Here is a 363-nt window from a genome sequence, read left to right on the forward strand (position 1 = left end):
CGGAAGTAATTAGTGAATGAGAAATGAGATTTAAATCTAATATCGGTATATGGTAATGCGTCTTTGTTTATGCGTTGTGTGAATAAATCCGTGTTTATGTATTTGTATGCGTTCTATGTTTGCTTATATTGGCAATGTATTTCGGTGTCTGATTAAGAAAAAGTGAACGATAAACATATTATCTGTATTACGTATTTCCGACTGTAACTATATAGTTTAAAATTATTTCTCCATTGATTTTGTCTCGTTTTATATAAAAATCTCAATAACAAATAAAAGAAATATAGTAAAAAAAAATATAGATTTGAGCTAGCCTTTAAATATTTTCGAATTATTTCATTCAAAATTTGTCTCGAAGATCAT

This window comes from Penaeus monodon, chromosome 27 (assembly GCF_015228065.2).
Source record: "Penaeus monodon isolate SGIC_2016 chromosome 27, NSTDA_Pmon_1, whole genome shotgun sequence".
NCBI lineage: Eukaryota > Metazoa > Arthropoda > Malacostraca > Decapoda > Penaeidae > Penaeus > Penaeus monodon.